This window comes from Lethenteron reissneri, chromosome 16 (assembly GCF_015708825.2).
Source record: "Lethenteron reissneri isolate LAM-NWPU_2019-01 chromosome 16, ASM1570882v1, whole genome shotgun sequence".
In the NCBI taxonomy this organism is placed as follows: Eukaryota; Metazoa; Chordata; class Hyperoartia; order Petromyzontiformes; family Petromyzontidae; genus Lethenteron; species Lethenteron reissneri.
The window spans coordinates 1,705,215-1,727,288 of NC_083794.1; the positions used below are offsets into that span (position 1 = coordinate 1,705,215).

Below are 22,074 nucleotides of genomic sequence, written 5' to 3' on the forward strand. Positions count from 1 at the left end.
AGCTGAACAGAAAAGGAAATAGATATTTAGATTATTGTTCGATTGCTTAATTCAAGCTAAATGTCAGCTATTGCTTAATTCTATGTCTCAAGTAGATTTGCTTTGAATTCTTAATTGTTGTTTGAATTTGGTGTTGTTTGAATTTGGTGTTGTTAAGTGGCTGTTTGAATTGTTGTTTGAATTTAACTTGTTAAATTGTTATTTGAAAAGGGGAGATGCTAAGGAAGTCACATCACGTGTATGTATGACGCCATTGCATTACAGTATGACATTATGGCATTGCACGAAGGTGGCTCACACAAGCCTGCTGCAGTGCTGGTAATCCGGAACTGCAGTAGCATATGTAGCTACTACTTGTGTAGCTACTACATATGTAGCTATACATGTAATAGGTATATATGCTACGGGCCCCGCACTTTCAAGGGCCCCGCGCTAAATGCTTTCAAGCTATCAATTCCGGTTCAGTGATTCTGCACTTGCTATATTAATATAGTACTACACTGCCTTAAGCTTTTAGAAACGACTGGGTGTTTAAGGTTAGCGATTGGTCGTATTATATGTCTGTTATAGCTAATGAAAAAATACAATTACTTTACTATGCAAGTAAAAAAAATTGTGTTTTAATATGTATGCGTTTTTATTTATTTTATTTATGACCCCTTTATAACATATGCTACAGGCCCCGCACGAGCTTAATTAGGCACTGGTCTGCTGTCGTTATTCTATGACTCGAGAACGAGAGTAGGACACCGAGGAGGGGAATGGGAAGCAGGGAATACAATAATTGGGGTTTTGTGAGGATTGCTAAAGAGAAAGTGCTGTGACATCCAAGATTGGATTGCGATCTTGCAGCTAGAAATGTGAGACACGAGGTGAAAGAGGGGAAGGAGAGGAAACTATTTAAGATCGAAACAGGAGGATGTTTTCCACAATTTGGGCTGTCGCCTGATGATGCTAGTTGTGATTACCAGCGAAACGTCGTACTCCAATTATAAATGTTGTGGGTTTATTCTCCAACACACCGGTGTGCTGAACCAGTAACAAATTGGCACGTTTTGTTTACGTGACAAACCTAACTAATTGGCTGTGGTGGGTTTCAGGACAAATAATGTTTACATTATCAACCCCCAAAATACCTCGATTATTGATCATTTTGGTCGCGAAAGTCTACCAGTAGGTGAATGATGATTTACATTAAAATTTCAATGCAGTTCTGCACAAACAGAAACAACCCTTGGTCATCATGAACCCCGGAGCATAGCTGCTATCTCCAGCTTTTGAAGTTTCGCGCACAGCAAACCACGGAATGCACACGCGCACAGCGCCGAACGGCGGCGCATACACACTTCTTAAAAGCAATAACAACAACACACAACAGTTGTTGCTCCACACACTATATTTACAGGCGAAGTGCGAGCATGTGTTTGTTTTAGTTTATTTCTCCTACACATTCTTATCCGCACATAGTGCTTATCAGAGTCAAGAACAGCATGACGGGCACGCATGACGGGCACACCCGCGGGAACACTTGGACCGCCGTCTTGTCGACTATTGCCACCCAGAATCAGAATATGTATTCACGCTGGAGGAATCCGATGAGCTATAAAGCTCTTTTTTCACAGATATCCAGTAATGGGGCAGGTACGAACGTTACAACAACAGACAGTACAAACACACGATAGATGTGCAAAGTAGAGGAATAGGTAAATAAATTTAAAACATTTTTACCATGCATTACTTATTTTTCTAGAAACGACCTGGCCACAAATGATAGATCAACGAAGTGCCGTATCAAGTGGAAATGTACAGCAGCAAAACAATGCAAATCGTCTCAATCAATGCACGTTTCATTCGACTCCCCTGCCGGATGTAAATCTCGAGTGGGACGCATGGACCTCCCGGCGCCTTCTCCACACACACAAAGCCAGCCAGGGTCACACGAGTCGGGGTCAACACACTCACGGGGTCAAACTCCCCACGCACATGGAAAGCAACACATCCATCGGAAGCCGCAGAGTTGAAGCGGGTAGTCACATTCAGTCTCACACGCCCGTCCAATAATTAATCCATTCTATCTGTCGATTGTTCCTGGTGACCACCCACACCCTTCCACTCATTCGCCCGTCGAAAGTGTTGATGAATGTCACGTTTAAATAGCATACTTAATTATAGTCAGGCTACGTACGGTGCGAAAGAGGTTTAACATACGTACATCATTCAATCACTGCACATGTTCAGTGACAAACATTAGACACTGCCGTTCTGAGACTGATCACAGCATCGAGATGCGATATGCAATATGAATGTATATATTTTTTTACAACACGCGACTAAGACAGCAACGGAAGGGACAGGTAAACTTACGAAACAAATACAGCAGGGTAAAAAACGTGGCAGAATATTGACGTAAAAAAACCCACAAAACACTCGTGGGGAGTGTTGCTCTCGCAAAGTCGCACAATGTGCCACCTCTCGGAAAGCCGAGGCGTCAACTCACAACAACAGAGCGGCGGCGGCGGCGTCGTCTCGACTCGTCCGTCTGCCCTTCGATCTCCGCCTGCTGTACAGTTTCGAGGGCCTGGCCACGCAGTCTCGTCCGACCAGTTCCCCGCCCGTGAAAACCCACAGAGGGAAATTCCTCGGCACTCATCATCAACACAAAGCGCGGTCCCAATTCCAATTTCATTGCCGTTGTAAGGCGACTTCAATAATGGGGCTACTTTTGCAGGGTTTGCTTATCCGGCCTGTGCGTTCACAACAACAAAAAACACGCAAAGCTACATCGCCGTGATGGCTCTGCTGTTACTGATGATTTCCTGATGCTTTTTCTCCCCACGAGATCGCTAGCCCTTTATTTATTTATGTCATCTTAGACACATCGCCTGCGCCCCACCTTTCTTTCACTTGCAGACACACTTGAGAAGCTACTTCGTGCGTTACATTTTTCTCTCCGCATTTACTTTTGCGAGTCACTCTTTGCTTGCATTCCCCATTAAAACGGCTAAGTCGCCTCCAACACGTGCAGAATACGCCGGTCAGAATTCGAACGCATGTTGACATGTGACCCTCATGCTGGCATCTCTCCATTGCCTGCCAGTTCGGTATCGAGTAGAGAGTTCAACATTTTTCTCCTCACCTACGCTGCTGTCAATGACGCTGCTCACTTACATATATTAGAAAAAAAATACTTTTTTTATTTACTTTACCAGGTAAGGCCCACTGAACTATGTAGCTTTTTTTCCAAACACGAAGTGGCTTATCATCACATGGACATTTATAACAGCCAAATACTCTAAATGTGGAGGGAAAAACCAGACGACCAGGAGAAAAATCCACGCGAATCACGGAGAGAACGTGCAAACTCCAAACACTCAGACGTAATGGTCGGGATCGAAACCCACGACCTCCTGCATACCAGGCGAGGTAGTTAACATCTCGCCACCGTGGCGCCCCATATTTACAGGGCCTCCTCCTTCGCCTCATGTGTTCCAACAAGAGCGCTGCGGTCTTCCAAGTCCGCCGTTGTTGTGTATACACAGGTTACGCCACTCTACGATGATTATGATGATGGGTGACCAGGCCATAGTCTCGCGTGACCCCCAGGCTGTGGAATTCACGTCCACCGGACGTTCGCTCTGCTGACTCCCCTCCCCCTCATATTATTCAAATAGCGCCTTCAAGACTCAACTCATTTTTAAGGGTTTCTTTTATTTCTTGAATCCTTTGTTTCGAGTTGGGACTTTATTGGTGTGAGCATGTGTGTGTGTGTGAGCGTGCCGTCTTGGCCTTCATAGTTGGAACTCGCTAACAGAACTTGCTCAAACAGTATTTAAAGCTATACGGGATATCTTTGTCTTTATTTTTTTACACCGCCTTGTGATCTCTGGGTGAAAGGCGCTTAATAAATTGTACATTTTTTCATCGTTATTATTGAAATTGGTTGCAATACATCTTAACTATTACTATTAGTGCTGTAACTTGCTCCATAATGTTTACACTGATCTGGAAACGTGATGCCACGTTTGTAATTTTTTTTCTGGTTTGGCTCCTTTTCACAATGTAGGGCTACGGGGCTTTAAAGAGGTTCAGAGACACCCCCCCCCCCTCCGAAGTGAATTCCAGGAGCGGTGGTGCCACAGGGCACAACGCAGCGCTGCTCTCAAGCACGTTACCAATTCCACAGAAACACGACTGCGTTTTAATAATCCCCCCAAAATGAATACACCACCAATATGACGATGGCATGGCGGCGGAGTTGTGACTTTACTAATCACGCAGGTTTTGCATTGCAAATGTTTCGAAAGACTGAGTCACTATAACCCTGTCAGTCAACTTTAACGCCACTGCATTGCATAACAGCTCCATAATCCCAGAATTTTGATGGTATTCACACACCCACCCTTTCCTCAGCCAGACATACAGCAAGTCTGAACAGGTGACACAGTGCAGGGTTGACAACACAAGCGGGCACTCTGAGAGCGAATTGTGTCACAAAACGTCGACCACGATGGTGGCGCAGGGCTGGAGGCGAGGGTGGGTGGCGCACATCAACGTCGTGAGCATCAAGGAGGCGCCAAAACGATGTTTCACCAGGAGAGATTGTGGTACAGCAAAATGTGGCACTATTCTCCATCTATTCCTATCTGTACGGGGATAGAGTGCTGCCCCCTCGCACGCGTGGGTTTTCTTCCGGGTGCTCCGGTTTCCTCCCACGTGTTTATTAAACAGAGAGGACGACAGAGCTTGGGCACACCACGGGGCTGCTGCTGCTGCTGCTGCCTTCCCCCTCGACTGTGGCTCCTCCTCGCGCCTCTGAGTCATCCTCTCTCTATACGGAGAGCGAGCGAGGACTGCGCCGCACTGGCGCAGACTCACAAGTTGAAGGTATTATTGTGCATGCACTTGTGCTGTGACTGTGGAGCGGGTGCGCGGTGGTTTACAGGCACTGTGCTACGACGCTGGCGGACCTGGGCTGACCACGGTTAAAGCGTGAACTCTAAACCGGTTCTGGGTATCCACGCCACCGAGCCACACCGGTGATCGGCATGGTGCAGAACATTCCCAATGCTGGGAGGAATTCTTCAGCTGTCATGGTAACAAAAGAAAGTCTGCGGACAAGTATTACGCCGTTAAATACAGCGTTAACTATTTTTTATGTTTAAATAAATAGATGGAAATCACATTATTTCATTGTGTTGTGCATAGCAATAGTCATGGTACGTGTTCTGCAGAAGCGATGGCATCTGCGCCGGTTCAATGCCACCTGGCCAATATTGGCGCGTGGACATCGCTCTGCACCGGTGCACCACCCACAAACGTTGACAAACAAACAACTTTGAAACTCTGCACCTCAACGGTAATGTCTGTTGGTCCTAGAAATCTGACAACGCCCTCTCCGGGACCGTTCATGTCCAGAAAGGCTTTGACCTGATCTTATCACTAGGCTCTTGCCTTCCATTTTATTGTCTTGTTTACAATGTGAGGTGTTTTTTTTATAATGCTCGTTGTGCTTCCTGTTATGATCATTGTGTACAGTACTTTATGATCCCTGCACGACGAACGCTATACAGGGTGCTTCAAAAAATGTTTAACACTTATTTGGGACTCTCGTTTTAATTGAAAAAGAACGGATAACACACTGGAACATGATTAAAAAAATGTATGTTAATAGCTTTAAAAAGTCAAAGAGTCTCCATTTTAACACGTAGGCTTTCGCGGCCAATATCATCCATAAGAGGATTTTGGGTTAGATCGCGTAAATATGGAGTGACATTGCGGATGTCACCGTGTAATCCCGGCCCTAGAGAGGCACGGCGTGCGATGTATTGACATCGCGGACACCACGTATATGTGGGTGCAGTACAGCCGCCGGAGGCGACTGGGTGGCCTTCAAGCGGTAGTTCCTGACGAGCGCCGACTTGGCGGGGTGGACAAAGGCAGAGGCGCTGAAAACGCTTCCCGCCGCTCTTGACGACGATGCCCTGGCAGCGTTTCCCACCATTCCGCCATCGGAAAGGGCCACGCTGACTCAAGCATTTGACCAAATGGCGGCGATTTACAAACCGCCGTCGAATGTGCGCCATAGGTTCCCTGCGCAGAGGAGGGGGGGGGCCGAGATGCCCCTCGAATTCCATAGCGCACTTTTGGTGCGAGCGAAGGCAGCCTTCCCGAAGATGGACCACGACGGAGTCGACTCGCTGGTCCCCGAGAGATTGCTGGCTTTGGCTAAGGACCTCAACATCGTCCTGCCGGCTGTCGACGACAATAATCTATCTACCATCAAGGTTGCAAGATGCATCCAGGCGCAACAGCTCTTGCAATGGCATAAGGTGTTGGCAGCGTGTACCGCGCCTCGTGAGGCGCGCGATACACCTGAAGACGTGGAGCCCGTCCCAGCATGCGCATCGACCCAGGGTGGAGGCTGGCGAGGAGACGGCGGAAGACATCTCCTCATCCTGGGAGCGGTCTCGTCGTGTGCTACAACTGCGGCCTGCCGGGACACGTCTTGTCGGGCTGCCGCGTGCCGCGACGACGCCTCCCAGGACCACCGCCGTCATCCGCCTGACCGTCCTTCACTTCACTAGACCCGACGGTGGGTCGCGACACATCACACACTCGGCCCCTGAATCCACCGGTTTCCGTTCCCATCGTGCGTCGGTGTGGGAGGGTTTGGACTTTGCCGCGACTGCAGGTTCGTCCGCTGTTATTGGATTTGTAGTGACATGGGAGGGGAGGGGCTGCTGGGGGGCTCTGGGACCCTGTGCGGCCAAAGCGCTTGGGCCCCTTGGCGCCGGGCGCTGGGTTCCTAGGCGGCCCAGACGCTTAAGCCCCTTGGCGCCAGGCGCTGGGTTCCCGGGCGGCCCAGGCGCTTAAGCCCCTTGGCGCCACCAACGGGGGGGGGCTGTGTGTGCTCTGTGGGATATCTGGGGGCGCACACGGCCCCACCCCTCGTTGGGGACTAGGCATAAAAGGGGAGCTCCCTGGACGATCAGGGCCAGTTGTAGCTCAAGACCCAAGACCCAAGACCAGCCATGTAAGGACCCTGGGACGCTGTGAGGGCCAGTGGTGGGAGTCTGGAACTCCCGGCTCTACGTCCTTGTGAGGGCGAGTTCCAGAGCGTAGCCAGAGTAGTGTATCTAGGCTGTGTACCTAGGCTGTGTACCTAGGCTGTAACAGAGTATCAGGACTGTTGGAGTGTTGGATTGTAATAAAGAAGTTACCTCTACAAGTGTCTCCGGAACCCGTTACATTTGGAGTCAGAAGTGGCCAGGGAGACAAGAAGTAAGCCACGTACCTTCAGTCCTGACGGCGATGTCGAGGAGCATGCAGCGATGGGAGCCGCACCGCTGGCCGACAGCGACGCCGCACCGCCGGGCGACAGCGACGCCGCACCGCCGGCCGACAACGACGCCGTACCGCCGGCCAACAGCGACGCCGCACCGCTGGCCGACAGCAACGCCGCACCGCCGGCCGACGGCGACGCCGCACCGCCGGCTGAGCCGCTGTCTGCTCCGCCGACCGTCCCCTCTCCAGCGTCGGGAGCAGGGATGGAGGAGGCGCTGCTTCGCCTCGCAGAGCTGCTCGGCGCCAATGCCTCCCTCCTGGGCGAGATGCGGCACTCACATGCGATGGCGGGAGGGAGAGAAGAGGCGCAGCGCTCGCCCGAGCCCGCCACCGCCGTTCCCGCCACCGGCATTCCCGCCACAAATGTGGGGGATACTTCCGGGTGTGTCGTCACTTCCGCCGGGGGAGCAATGACCGCTGGGAGCAACGTCACTTCCGGGCCCAGCGTGGTCCAACCAAACAACGCCGCATCATCAGCGCTGCGACCTTCACCGCCGGACGACAGCTGGCTTCAACTTACCATACCGCATCATCAGCGCTTCGACCGGACAGTGAGGGCGCCATTCTTACTGTAACCGGCGCCGTGGCCGGCACATCGATCGACACGCTGGTCGTCACCTTTGCTCTGGCCAAAGGTTGGAGGTCGGGAGACCAGGCCCCTGACACTTCGTCCATTTACGCGCTCCAGATTAATGATTTTTGTTGACATTTTCTTCGTTGTCGTAGGGGAGTCGTGATTGTTGTTGGGTAAACTGTGTGGAGTTTCGCTCGTGAGTGTTGTCAATGTGTGTGCGAAACTTTGCTTGTGATTGTTAACAATGTATGGTTTGTATGGAGCTTTGTTCGTGATTGTTAATTTATAGCTTGTGCTGTCATTGTTAACGATGTATAGACTGTATGGGGCATTTATCTTGAGATGGTGACATGCTGCCAGGGATTTGGAATTGTCGTGCTGGCTCTCAAATATCTTGGGGTGCAGATCTTGACCAGGATGGCCCAGTGGGTGTTGCGTGTCTAACACGAGAGTTGTGGTCCCGTCATGCTATGGTTGACGGCTTGACCTGACAGCCCGGAGATAGAGACACTCCGTGGCATGTCTAGCCTAGTGGGCTATGCGCTCACATGGCTCGGAGAGTGTGGTCCCGTCATGCTATGGCTGACGGCTTGACCTGACGGCCCGGAGGTGAAGACCCTCCGTGGTGCGTCTGGAGCTGTAGGCTCGCCCTGACGGCCCGGAGATTGAAACACTCCAAGGCACGTGGAAACAGTGGGCTGGAGATTCATAGTGTTCAGGTGTAGTTGTCCCGTTATGTTGGGACTGTATCCCTCAGTTGTTAGGGTGCATGTTGTGCAGTGAGTGAACGATGGGTCGTCTCAGCTCGGTCGGTACAGCTATATGCTGCGATGCGAGTCTTGGAGAGAGACTGGGTCTCAGCTCGGTTGGTACAGCTATATGCTGCGATGCAAGTCTTGGAGAGAGACTGGGTTGAAATCCCCCCCGATATGGCCGACGCATGCTACTGGTTGTGACGCCGCGTCGGAAAGGCGGTGGGGTGGTAAAATGGAAATTCCCCCCCCCCCCGATATGGCCGACGCGTGCTACTGGTTGTGATGCCGCGTCGGAAAGGCGGTGGGGTGGTAACACAGAAATTCCCCCCCGATATGGCCGACGTGCGCGGTTTTAGGATGGAGACGCCACGTCGGAAAGGCGGGGGGTGCTAACGAGTGACATGTAATGTCGGTGGTGGTCCTCAGTGAGGGCTGCTGGGACGCAAGCACGGGATGCCTTGGAGATGCAGTTCGTGCGTGCGGTCGCCATTTCTGGACAGGAGCAGGCAGATTTATTTTGTTTGTGTCATGTCAATTTTATATATATATATTTTAAAATGTAGATACTGGAGCAGCCCTGAAGTGCAACTTCTTTGCCGAGTACATGAGTCGGCCCTGAAGTACGACTTCTCGACCCGGGACGTAGACAGACTTACGGATTAGTGTGTGTATAGAGGGATGCTAGACATGTTGGTCTTCACCTTCTCTCCACCTGACAGATGGGAGGCTGGCAGGGTGGTGTGGAACCCTGCCATCCATGCGGTGGTTGTGCATCCAACGCGTCGGAATCTGTATATTGTTGTTAATTCCCCGTTTTCTATGCGGATCCCGAGGAGGGCTAGGTGTGCCGCGGGTCGTTTGTTCACGTGTCATTGCTTCACCTTTTTGTTGATTGACGCGTGTATATAGTGTAAAGTGTACAGGTTGGTTAGGGTATTTATGGTTGCTTTCTTATTCTCTTTTCTTTTCCTGTTGAGGCTCGCGTATTTTTTTCTCTCCCTTTCGTTAATTTAAACTTTCTAATTATTGACAGTCGCGATGGCTGGAGGCTACATAGAGGAGGGTAATGTAGTGACATGGGAGGGGAGGGGCTGCTGGGGGGCTCTGGGACCCTGGGCGGCCCAGGCGCTTGGGCCCCTTGGCGCCAGGCGCTGGGTTCCCGGGCGGCCCAGGCGCTTAAGCCCCTTGGCGCCACCAACGGGGGGGGCTGTGTGTGCTCTGTGGGATATTTGGGGGCGCACACGGCCCCACCCCTCGTTGGGGACTAGGCATAAAAGGGGAGCTCCCTGGACGATCAGGGCCAGTTGTAGCTCAAGACCCAAGACCCAAGACCAGCCATGTAAGGACCCTGGGACGCTGTGAGGGCCAGTGGTGGGAGTCTGGAACTCCCGGCTCTACGTCCTTGTGAGGGCGAGTTCCAGAGCGTAGCCAGAGTAGTGTATCTAGGCTGTGTACCTAGGCTGTGTACCTAGGCTGTAACAGAGTATCAGGACTGTTGGAGTGTTGGATTGTAATAAAGAAGTTACCTCTACAAGTGTCTCCGGAACCCGTTACATTTGGAGTCAGAAGTGGCCAGGGAGACAAGAAGTAAGCCACGTACCTTCAGTCCTGATGGCGATGTCGAGGAGCATGCAGCGATGGGAGCCGCACCGCCGGCCGACAGCGACGCCGCACCGCCGGGCGACAGCGACGCCGCACCGCCGGCCGACAACGACGCCGTACCGCCGGCCAACAGCGACGCCGCACCGCTGGCCGACAGCAACGCCGCACCGCCGGCCGACGGCGACGCCGCACCGCCGGCTGAGCCGCTGTCTGCTCCGCCGACCGTCCCCTCTCCAGCGTCGGGAGCAGGGATGGAGGAGGCGCTGCTTCGCCTCGCAGAGCTGCTCGGCGCCAATGCCTCCCTCCTGGGCGAGATGCGGCACTCACATGCGATGGCGGGAGGGAGAGAAGAGGCGCAGCGCTCGCCCGAGCCCGCCACCGCCGTTCCCGCCACCGGCATTCCCGCCACAAATGTGGGGGATACTTCCGGGTGTGTCGTCACTTCCGCCGGGGGAGCAATGACCGCTGGGAGCAACGTCACTTCCGGGCCCAGCGTGGTCCAACCAAACAACGCCGCATCATCAGCGCTGCGACCTTCACCGCCGGACGACAGCTGGCTTCAACTTACCATACCGCGTCATCAGCGCTTCGACCGGACAGTGAGGGCGCCATTCTTACTGTAACCGGCGCCGTGGCCGGCACATCGATCGACACGCTGGTCGTCACCTTTGCTCTGGCCAAAGGTTGGAGGTCGGGAGACCAGGCCCCTGACACTTCGTCCATTTACGCGCTCCAGATTAATGATTTTTGTTGACATTTTCTTCGTTGTCGTAGGGGAGTCGTGATTGTTGTTGGGTAAACTGTGTGGAGTTTCGCTCGTGAGTGTTGTCAATGTGTGTGCGAAACTTTGCTTGTGATTGTTAACAATGTATGGTTTGTATGGAGCTTTGTTCGTGATTGTTAATTTATAGCTTGTGCTGTCATTGTTAACGATGTATAGACTGTATGGGGCATTTATCTTGAGATGGTGACATGCTGCCAGGGATTTGGAATTGTCGTGCTGGCTCTCAAATATCTTGGGGTGCAGATCTTGACCAGGATGGCCCAGTGGGTGTTGCGTGTCTAACACGAGAGTTGTGGTCCCGTCATGCTATGGTTGACGGCTTGACCTGACAGCCCGGAGATAGAGACACTCCGTGGCATGTCTAGCCTAGTGGGCTATGCGCTCACATGGCTCGGAGAGTGTGGTCCCGTCATGCTATGGCTGACGGCTTGACCTGACGGCCCGGAGGTGAAGACCCTCCGTGGTGCGTCTGGAGCTGTAGGCTCGCCCTGACGGCCCGGAGATTGAAACACTCCAAGGCACGTGGAAACAGTGGGCTGGAGATTCATAGTGTTCAGGTGTAGTTGTCCCGTTATGTTGGGACTGTATCCCTCAGTTGTTAGGGTGCATGTTGTGCAGTGAGTGAACGATGGGTCGTCTCAGCTCGGTCGGTACAGCTATATGCTGCGATGCGAGTCTTGGAGAGAGACTGGGTCTCAGCTCGGTCGGTACAGCTATATGCTGCGATGCAAGTCTTGGAGAGAGACTGGGTTGAAATCCCCCCCGATATGGCCGACGCATGCTACTGGTTGTGACGCCGCGTCGGAAAGGCGGTGGGGTGGTAAAATGGAAATTCCCCCCCCCCTGATATGGCCGACGCGTGCTACTGGTTGTGATGCCGCGTCGGAAAGGCGGTGGGGTGGTAACACAGAAATTCCCCCCCGATATGGCCGACGTGCGCGGTTTTAGGATGGAGACGCCACGTCGGAAAGGCGGGGGGTGCTAACGAGTGACATGTAATGTCGGTGGTGGTCCTCAGTGAGGGCTGCTGGGACGCAAGCACGGGATGCCTTGGAGATGCAGTTCGTGCGTGCGGTCGCCATTTCTGGACAGGAGCAGGCAGATTTATTTTGTTTGTGTCATGTCAATTTTATATATATATATTTTAAAATGTAGATACTGGAGCAGCCCTGAAGTGCAACTTCTTTGCCGAGTACATGAGTCGGCCCTGAAGTACGACTTCTCGACCCGGGACGTAGACAGACTTACGGATTAGTGTGTGTATAGAGGGATGCTAGACATGTTGGTCTTCACCTTCTCTCCACCTGACAGATGGGAGGCTGGCAGGGTGGTGTGGAACCCTGCCATCCATGCGGTGGTTGTGCATCCAACGCGTCGGAATCTGTATATTGTTGTTAATTCCCCGTTTTCTATGCGGATCCCGAGGAGGGCTAGGTGTGCCGCGGGTCGTTTGTTCACGTGTCATTGCTTCACCTTTTTGTTGATTGACGCGTGTATATAGTGTAAAGTGTACAGGTTGGTTAGGGTATTTATGGTTGCTTTCTTATTCTCTTTTCTTTTCCTGTTGAGGCTCGCGTATTTTTTTCTCTCCCTTTCGTTAATTTAAACTTTCTAATTATTGACAGTCGCGATGGCTGGAGGCTACATAGAGGAGGGTAATGTAGTGACATGGGAGGGGAGGGGCTGCTGGGGGGCTCTGGGACCCTGGGCGGCCCAGGCGCTTGGGCCCCTTGGCGCCAGGCGCTGGGTTCCCGGGCGGCCCAGGCGCTTAAGCCCCTTGGCGCCACCAACGGGGGGGGCTGTGTGTGCTCTGTGGGATATCTGGGGGCGCACACGGCCCCACCCCTCGTTGGGGACTAGGCATAAAAGGGGAGCTCCCTGGACGATCAGGGCCAGTTGTAGCTCAAGACCCAAGACCCAAGACCAGCCATGTAAGGACCCTGGGACGCTGTGAGGGCCAGTGGTGGGAGTCTGGAACTCCCGGCTCTACGTCCTTGTGAGGGCGAGTTCCAGAGCGTAGCCAGAGTAGTGTATCTAGGCTGTGTACCTAGGCTGTGTACCTAGGCTGTAACAGAGTATCAGGACTGTTGGAGTGTTGGATTGTAATAAAGAAGTTACCTCTACAAGTGTCTCCGGAACCCGTTACAGATTGATAGAGGGGGTTGAAATCAGGATGCTCATTGACACCGGTGCATCAGGGTCCATCATTTCAGTGTTGATTTATAACATCTTGTCCCGTTAATGTCGTACCTTATGCCCTGTCCAAGCTCTGTGCCTCGCAGCAAACGGCGGCTCATTAGGCATCATTGGGAGAATAACAGCGGATGTGTGCATTGCGGATGTCAAATTGACAGGGCCAGTTCTTGTATTGACGTCCCTTGCTCTTCCTTGCTTGCTTGGGACCAACTTTTTGGGGAGGATGCCCCTGAAAGATGTAATCAACCAAGAGTGCCTTGAATTACCTTCCGGCCATCGAATGGCATTTTTGCCTTCTCCCACTCGCTTTTGCACAGCTAACGCTACTGTGCAAGCACTTGCACGTAAGACGGTTAAGATTCCCCCTGGCGCACAAATGTTGGTCCCTTTGCAATGGCGGAAGCCGCTAGACCAGGAGGCGATGGCGGGAGGAATCCTCTTGGGACCCTCTAATAAAGCTGTTCGTGGGTTGACCACCTTTGTTGCCAGATAAAAGGGGAAAACCTATTCTCATATTTTGGTACTGGAAAAGGAGGTCCCATGATGTAGTTGCTCACCCCGAGCTCTCATTACTCTGATAGTGCTTGTCTTCTTGCTGTACGCCTTTTGGCATCCTCTGGTATAACACCTTTTTGAGACTCGGCTCCAAAGAAAGCTGTCTCTGGTGTGGACCAATCAGTTTGAAAGACAATGCATACAGTGAGGGAAAAAAGTATTTGATCCCCTGCTGATTTTGTACGTTTGCCCACTGACAAAGAAATGATCAGTCTATCATTTTAATTGTAGGTGTATTTGAACAGTGAAAGACAGAATAACAACAACAAAATACAGAAAAACGCATGTCAAAAATGTTATAAATTGATTTGCATTTAATGAGGGAAATAAATATTTGACCCCTCTGCAAAACATGACTTAGTAGTTGGTGGCAAAACCCTTGTTGGCAATCACAGAGGTCAGACGTTTTTTGTAGTTGGCCACCAGGTTTGCACACATCTCAGGAGGGATTTTGTCCCACTCCTCTTTGCAGATCTTCTCCAAGTCATTAAGGTTTTGAGGCTGACGTTAGGCAACTCGAACCTTCAGCGCCCTCCACAGATTTTCGATGGGATTAAGGTCTGGAGACTGGCTAGGCCACTCCAGGACCTGAATGTGCTTCTTCTTGAGCCACTCCTTTGTTGCCTTGGCCATGTGTTTTGGGTCATTGTCATGCTGGAATACCCATCCACGACCTATTTTCAATGCCCTGGCTGAGGGAACGAGGTTCTCACCCAAGATTGTATGGTACATGGCCCCGTCCATCGTCCCTTTGATGCGGTGAAGTTGTCCTGTCCCCTTAGCAAAAAAACACCCCCAAAGCATAATGTTTCCATCTCCATGTTTGACGGTGGGGATGGTGTTCTTGGGGTCATAGGCAGCATTCCTCCTCCTCCAAACACGGCGAGTTGAGTTGATGCCAAAGAGTGCTATTTTGGTCTCATCTGACCACAACACTTTCACCCAGTTGTCCTCTGAATCATGCAGATGTTAATTGGCAAACTTCAGATGGGCATGTATACGTGCTTTCTTGAGCAAGGGGACCTTGTGGGCGCTGCAGGATTTCAGTCCTTCACGGCGTAGTGTGTTATCAACTGTTTTCTTGGTGACTATGGTCCCAGCTGCCTTGAGATCATTGACAAGATCCTCCCGTGTGGTTCTGGGCTGATTCCTCACCGTTCTCATGATCATTGCAACTCCACGAGGTGAGATCTTGCATGGAGCCCCAGGCCGAGGGAGATTGACAGTTCTTTTGTGTTTCTTCCATTTGCGAATAATCGCACCAACTGTTGTCACCTTCTCACCAAGCTGCTTGGCGATGGTCTTGTAGCCCATTCCAGCCTTCTTCTTGGTTCTTTCGGTAAAGTCACGTAGAAGGGAAGTAATAAAATAATAAAAATAAAACATAATAAAATAATTCTCACGACGTTTCGGCCACAACGCAAGCAGCCGTCCTCAGGTGAAAACCAGGTCCGTCGAGGCGACAGAGTCTGAATGAAGCAGCACACGAGCTTGGAGCATATATATAAGCTGGGCGCATTGACAAAGGAATTTGCATATCAAGAGGAATTTAGCATATTCATGGGAAATGCAGGAATGTGATTAGTACTGCATATGCATGTGCATTATGCAGGATTAACAGCATCAAAGGGAGCTACAGTTGCTGCTGCTGCTGCAGTTTCTGCTGCTGCTGCAGTTGCTGCTGCTGCTGCAGTTGCTGCTGCTGCAGTTGCTGCTGCTGCTGCAGTTGCTGCTACTGCTGCTGTAGTTACTGCTGCTGCTGCAGTTGCTGCTGCTGCAGTTGCTGCCTTATCCATTTTTAATATAACACTATGTATTATTCTACCCACCTTAATGTGTATCACACTGCTATATATTTACTATACAATTACGACACCATACATTAATCTGCACACTGCACCATGCCAGTGGGTGGAACGCGGTCTGAAAGTCACCGTAAACGTGAACACAATCAGTTAAGATCCGAAATGGTTTATTACGTCCTTCCAATGATTGCTAAGCCAGAATCCATCTTCTCGGTTAAAATTGTCTCTGTGTTTGTATATGTGGATCGCCTCATGAACGAATCTCTCATGATAGCCAGATGGCTTGCAGAGAACCTCTGTCTTGGAGAAGTCAATGTCATGTGAGCCCACTGAGTTGTAACAGTGATCTGCCACGGCTGAGGTGTTTGTCCTACCGTGTTTCAGGTCTGCTTTATGTTCACGGATGCGGTCCGAGACATGTCGTTTGGTTTCCCCAATGTAACTGCTACCACAGAGGAAACTTAGTTTGTAGACGCCAGGGTACTGTATGTCTGGAACCACATCTTTTACAGACGGTACCAGATCACGGATTTTATGTACTGTGTTGAATCGGACCTGGATCTTGTGTTTAATCAGGATTTTGGAGATCTTTTTTGTGACCCCAGCAATGTAGGGTAAGGTGATGGTCTTGAAAGGCTCCTCAACAGGATCCTTCTTGATGGATCCTGTTGAGGAGCCTTTCAAGACCATCACCTTACCCTATATTGCTGGGGTCACAAAAAAGATCTCCAAAATCCTGATTAAACACAAGATCCAGGTCCGATTCAACACAGTACATAAAATCCGTGATCTGGTACCGTCTGTAAAAGATGTGGTTCCAGACATACAGTACCCTGGCGTCTACAAACTAAGTTTCCTCTGTGGTAGCAGTTACATTGGGGAAACCAAACGACATGTCTCGGACCGCATCCGTGAACATAAAGCAGACCTGAAACACGGTAGGACAAACACCTCAGCCGTGGCAGATCACTGTTACAACTCAGTGGGCTCACATGACATTGACTTCTCCAAGACAGAGGTTCTCTGCAAGCCATCTGGCTATCATGAGAGATTCGTTCATGAGGCGATCCACATATACAAACACAGAGACAATTTTAACCGAGAAGATGGATTCTGGCTTAGCAATCATTGGAAGGACGTAATAAACCATTTCGGATCTTAACTGATTGTGTTCACGTTTACGGTGACTTTCAGACCGCGTTCCACCCACTGGCATGGTGCAGTGTGCAGATTAATGTATGGTGTCGTAATTGTATAGTAAATATATAGCAGTGTGATACACATTAAGGTGGGTAGAATAATACATAGTGTTATATTAAAAATGGATAAGGCAGCAACTGCAGCAGCAGCAGCAACTGCAGCAGCAGCAGTAACTACAGCAGCAGTAGCAGCAACTGCAGCAGCAGCAGCAACTGCAGCAGCAGCAACTGCAGCAGCAGCAGCAACTGCAGCAGCAGCAGCAACTGCAGCAGCAGCAGCAACTGCAGCAGCAGCAGCAACTGCAGCAGCAGCAACTGCAGCAGCAGCAGCAACTGCAGCAGCAGCAGCAACTGTAGCTCCCTTTGATGCTGTTAATCCTGCATAATGCACATGCATATGCAGTACTAATCACATTCCTGCATTTCCCATGAATATGCTAAATTCATCTTGATATGCAAATTCCTTTGTCAATGCGCCCAGCTTATATATATATGCTCCAAGCTCGTGTGCTGCTTCATTCAGACTCTGTCGCCTCGACGGACCTGGTTTTCACCTGAGGACGGCTGCTTGCGTTGTGGCCGAAACGTCGTGAGAATTATTTTATTATGTTTTATTTTTATTATTTTATTACTTCCCTTCTACGTGACTTTACCGAAAGAACCAAGAAGATGAATCCCTGCAGTCACGAAAGCTTTAAATCGAAATTCATTCCAGCCTTGTGTAGGTCTACAATCTTGTCCCTGACATCCTTGGAGAGCTCTTTGGTCTTGGCCATGGTGGAGTGTTTGGAATCTGATTGATTGATTGCTTCTGTGAACAGGTGCCTTTTATACAGGTAACGAGCTGAGATTAGGAGCACACTCATAAAGGGAGTGCTCCTAATCTCAGCTTGTTACCTGTATAAAAGACACCTGGGAGCCAGAAATCTTTCTGATTGAGAGGGGGTCAAATACGTTTTTCACTCATTAAAATGCAAATAAATTTATAACATTTTTGACATGCGTTTTTCTGGATTTTTGTTGTTATGTTGTCTCTCACTGTTCAAATAAACCTACCATTAAAATTATAGATTGATAATTTCTTTGTCAGTGGGCAAACGTACAAAATCAGCAGGGGATCAAATACTTGTTCCCCTCACTGTATATTATTAGAGTATGTGTTTTTTGTTTGTATTATGACCACAAGTATTGTGGTTAATGCAGACATGATTCCTTGTAAAAGGTTTCAGTTTGGTATTTTAACATCTTAACACCTGTTTTGTTGCCACAAAAAAGGGGACCGGCTACTGTTGTTCATCCTGAAGAATCTACTTTCTATGTTCTACATCTGACAGAGTCACCAACACATGGACCTGGAGCCAAGCTGTGGTCTGGTCCGTTGTAGCTAGTTACGGTGTAATTAGTGCAGTTAGCCTGGTGGTTCACCACCACAGGTTGTTATCTCGTTAAAGGGCAGTTACCCCGTGTGTTGGGATTAATAAACGTGTTGCATCCAAGAAGTGCGTCTGTGACTCAGTTGAACTGTGTCGTTAAAACCCGCCACCATCCGACACAGCCAACTAATAAGGGTTTTCACGTAAACAGAACATGCCAATTCATCACGAGTACAGCACACCGGTGTGTTAAAGAGCCAAGCCACAACATTTACAATCTGAGTACGACGTTTCGACAGTAATTACAACTAGCTTCATCAGGCCAGTCTATGCTTGTTCACCATCATTGTCAACACGTTGCATGGAATCCTCTCCGGGAGGTATATTTATTGTGGTATTGTTGCAAATTATCAGAAGTATAACGAAAAAAATGTGAAGCACCCTGTATATAAGTCCGAAGTATGGTTGTTTTTTAGTTATTACATAGGTCCCAGTGTAACGTTATTGATCTGGTATCTTCCGACTCGCTAACTGCAGCATCGTGCTCACTGAGGCGTTCCCGATTGGAAGGTTATGTTCAAATATATACATACAGTGTAACATTTGTTTAACCAGAGCAGACATCAAGAGACCAGGATACTGGAGTCCCAGTTGCAAGAGTGATTTGGGTCACTAAAAATGGCAAATGGAGAATAAATCACAGTATCGACGCCAGAGAAATTGGAGCCTAAAACAGCGGAGTCTTGTCACATGGGAAATTGCACAACCATAAATCTACGTTAAATAATGCATTTGCAGCAGCGGAAGTCAGCTTAGCCAGATGATTGTTGGAATATATCGGAGTACACTTGGCATTAAGTTATGGAAACATGAATACAGATCGATAGGGAGAGTGACTATTGTAGCGTTAAGAGATGAAGATGTTTGTCAAATGCAATTGCAGCCTAGCATCAAATTGTGATGCCATCTTTTTGTGCCAAATTGTAGAATTTCACTCAGGAGCGAAAAAAATTACGATAAATATATTCCATTAATTTACCCCTCACATTTGTTTTTCCGTTGCAAATTCATGTATGTTTTAAATAAACCTCACTTTTTAAAATATATTACGTTTTAGATCAATGGGGGGGGGGTCACAAGACATCTGGACCACTCCCTGTATACCCTGTATAATATCGTCAACTTACAGTAGTAATATATGTGTAATGACAGTAGAACCTACATGCGCTGTGAGTGGACTAGTGGCCACCGGAGGCAATGACAGGGGACTCAGCCTCCAGTGCGAATGCACTAGTGGCCACGGGAGGTAATGACAGGGGAGTCAGTTGTGAGTGTGAAGGGACTGGTGGCTATAACGGGAATGATCGAGAAGGGAGTGTGGTCAGGTGACGGAAGAGGACGGTGGAGTCTGCCGATGGAGCGAGCGTCCAAAGTCAACGAGAATGATCGAGAAGAGGGGCGTGGCTTCGGTCCGTATATAAGGGGGAGATGCGCAGGAGACTCGGGGCTGTTGCAGTGGGGTCTCGGCCTGATGTCAAGTGAACGTGTCTTCAATAAAGTGCCATCTCAAGAGAAGTGTGTCAAGTCGTCATTACATACGGAACACCTGAAGACGGAAGCTTGTGTTGCCTCCGAAACGTCGTGATTTTTATTTTATTTTACTTTTATTAATTTTAATGTTTTACCTACGTGACTTTACCGAAAAAACCTAAAAATAGGAACAGGGAGAGGCCACTGGGGTTTCCACAGTAACCGTTTGGCGCCCAAAACAGCCAAAGGCAGTGCTATGTCCAGCAATGTACGTATTGTCACTCTCATCGTTCTATACACGCCAATGAAAGCTCTTCACGAGAGATCACTCTTGAACACCTGTGCTGCCAACTTGTCGCTGCTGCCAAATGTCCTTCCAGTGTGTAAGCAGTGTCAATGCACGCAGAGTCTTAGCAGTGGCTGAGCCGCAGTGGTATGTTGGTGGCCCCAATTTGATGTTACAGAAACAAAACTAATGTGAAGATGTATAGACCCATTGGCCTCTTGTTGCAGATACCTAAACTGCTCACCAAGGTGAACAGAGTAATGGAGATTAGTTTTATGGATTGAAAACGCATTTTGTGTTTAGTTTGTTGTCCTTCGCCCGCACCTCCGATTAGCACGGTTGGCTACGTACGGCGAGAAAGAAGTCGAATATACATACATACATGCATACAATGCAGAGACCAACCACAAGAGCAGGTTGATCTAATATATATATTTGTTTACCATTACGATCTACGTGTCCCACAGATGAAAAACAGAATCGGCTTGCAAACACATCACTGCTCGTCAGAAGGTTACCAGCAGATTGTATTTCATAACCTTTTTTTAACCCCTGATATAGTCCCAAAAAAATACAAAAGAGGATCGATAAATTATCATCAGCAGCTGGAGAATAGCAGAAGCCAATTACTGATTCTGCAGTAACTCGCTCCACAGCCGGCAATTAGAACTCACATGGACAGAGTTATGAATATGTAAAGTAGGAGCCGACACCAGATTGCAGGGGTCTCGTCCTTTATTCCTTTCCTTCCATCCACACCTGTCCCCAGCCGTCCCAATCTCGTTCCCGCCAAAGGCCCCTTCTTCCCGCCCGTTCTCTCCTTATATCTCTTCGATCACCCCTCCCACTAACCCATCTATTGGTGGGAATCCTTCCCCTGACACCCCTACAAATACATGGGGGACTTTAACTACATTATGTACACACAGTCTGAGAGTTTCACTTCACTCATTCAATCTGGGTGATGCGATGCTATTCCTATGACATCTCAGCGAAACAGACTCAACGTATAATCTCTATATGTGTGTTTTAAGTTTGGCTGGCTGGTTAGGTGGCTGAAGGGACGAACGAATGGACGGTCACGACCAAAGGATATGCGCATTGCTAGTAACATTGAAATAACACGTGTGGCCTCTATGTAACACCCAACCCATTTTCATCCCATGCTGTCATCGTCAAACTGCCTACCGTGTACGACATATCCTGAAGCTGCAGCACGCGTGCCTCCATCGCTGTGAAGTCAGACGCTAAGCTCATTTTTCGGCCATCATGGTACTGAAAAAAATCGAATCTGTGATCTTTAATAATTATTAAGGATCACAGATTCAAACCATCACCCAAGCCACGAACAAACAGCACTTCCAAAGGCAGAACTAGAATTGATGAATGTTATAGAGTGGAATTAATGTTTGTAGAAGTATCAGATGTCATAACAAGTTGCAGTATAGCACCGCACAATCCGAACACAGTGGTAACTTCAGAATCAGAATCTGTATTCATGCCGGAGGAATCCGATGAGCTATGAAGCTCTTCTTCGCAGATGCCCAGCAGGGGCGGGTAAGAAAGTTAGAACAGCAAGCAACACAAAGACGCGATTGTAACGTCGGCGCAAAATGCCCATTTACCTGCAGGAGTTACCGTCGTAGGCCAACGTCCTCGCTGTGCGCGCTCGAGCTATGAAAGTGAAAGAAGCCGGGGGGGGCAGAGGCGACGAGGAAGAGAAGCAGCAGCATGAGCAGCATGAGCAGGGCAGCGGCCAGTGGGAGGGAGCACGGCCAGGAGGCGATCACGTAAAGGTGGCGTGGGCGTTGGCAGACCACAAACAAGGTGGAACGCGCGCGATCAGCACATATCTCTCACCTACCGTGTGCGTGTCTCCTAGGGGCCGTCCATAAATGACGTCACGCACCTGGGGGGGTCAGACATTTGTGACGATGGGGGGGGGGGGGGGGTTGAGAAATGTGACGTCACATCAAAATGCGCAACTTCAAATAAATATAGACAACACGTTCTACTTAATTAAATAGACGTTTTAATAAATGTTTTCTCCTACAACACAGAGTGCAGCGCC

General features: G+C 49.6%; 1 protein-coding gene across 3 annotated transcripts in view; it reads right to left on the reverse strand.

Annotated features, from left to right (window-relative positions):
- The window catches only part of LOC133342851 (caspase recruitment domain-containing protein 10-like), a 77,430-nt gene extending 55,620 nt beyond the window's left edge, over positions 1–21,810 (reverse strand). For 2 of the 3 annotated variants that reach the window (XM_061552178.1, XM_061552180.1), the window contains exon 1: positions 21,629–21,810. The gene's annotated coding sequence lies outside the window, so the exon portion shown is untranslated. Of the gene's footprint in view, positions 1–2,497; positions 2,630–21,628 lie in introns of those variants that run through there. The other variant, XM_061552179.1, reaches the window with a different exon arrangement.
- Positions 21,811–22,074: the final 264 nt, after the last annotated feature.